The sequence below is a fragment of the Cornus florida genome, unplaced genomic scaffold (assembly GCF_030987335.1).
Source record: "Cornus florida cultivar Cherokee Brave unplaced genomic scaffold, ASM3098733v1 CherokeeBrave_3.0.0_Hap2_Chr02, whole genome shotgun sequence".
Taxonomy (NCBI): Eukaryota; Viridiplantae; Streptophyta; class Magnoliopsida; order Cornales; family Cornaceae; genus Cornus; species Cornus florida.
The window spans coordinates 54,049,261-54,050,313 of record NW_026775572.1 but is presented as its reverse complement, the minus strand read 5'-3'; the positions used below and the strand labels follow the sequence as shown (position 1 = coordinate 54,050,313).

General features: G+C 38.2%; 1 pseudogene; it reads right to left on the bottom strand.

Moving 5' to 3' along the window:
- Positions 1-639: 639 nt before the first annotated feature.
- On the bottom strand, positions 640-737 carry LOC132297923 (small nucleolar RNA R71; annotated as a pseudogene).
- Between the last annotated feature and the right edge of the window lie 316 nt (positions 738-1,053).

The window sequence follows — 1,053 nt, the reverse complement described above, 5'->3', positions numbered from 1 at the left end:
AGAGGTAGTTCTCATCACTTCATTTCATCAATGGAGGAGCAAAATGACAACCATTTGGAGGACCTTTGTCACATAGACCAACAAGACATCCTCTACCCTAATGTGCATTATGACAACATTCAAGTACCATTAGGCATGCCTAGACTATTCATTCCACCACAACAATAAGGCCAAATTCTATTGGGAATGCCTCGGCCAATTTTTGCTCCACAATCTCCCATTATGTAAGGCTATCAAGGTGTTCGTGTAGCACCACCGGTTGGGAATCCTCCCATTACTTTGCGTGATCATTATGTTCCAAATAAATACAATGCACCGACATGCATTCAACTACCCCTATTTAGAGCTCACCATTATGAAATTAAACCACAAACTGTTCAAATGCTTCCTAACTATCATGGACTTCCAAGTAAAGAACCGTACAAGCATTTGGATGAGTTTCTTAAAGTATGCTCCACCGTGAAATACACAGATATGCCAAAAGAAGTTTTGAGACTCAAACTTTTTCCTTTTACCCTTAAAGACAAAGCAAAATATTGGTTCAACAATCTTAGGCCTTTTTCGATAACTTCTTGGGCAGAAATGCAACAAGAGTTCTTGAAGAAGTACTACCCGATATCAAAGACCAATGCTATGAAAACTTCCATTCGTGAATTTTCTCAAAGGGATGGGGAATTGTTTCATGAGGCATGGGAAAGATTTAATGATTTGCTTAGAAAGTGTCCACATCATGACATTCCTAAGTGACAATTAGTCTTAATACTTCTTTGAAAGTTTGCCAGATAATCAAAAGGGAATGGTAAATGCATCTATGGGTGGCTCTTATCTTGATAAATGATGTTTGGCAATTGTATGAAAGTATGAGTGAAAATTCCACGCATCAATCTTTGTCCTCTAAAAATGGTAGAATTCTAGGTGGAAGGAAGAATGCCGGCTTATATCAAGTTGACAATTTCAATGACATAGCCGCCGAGGTGAAATCCTTAACTCAAAGATTTGATCAATTTTTGGTCAACCACAATTCAGTGAACTAAGTGTTTTCCTCCCCTAATC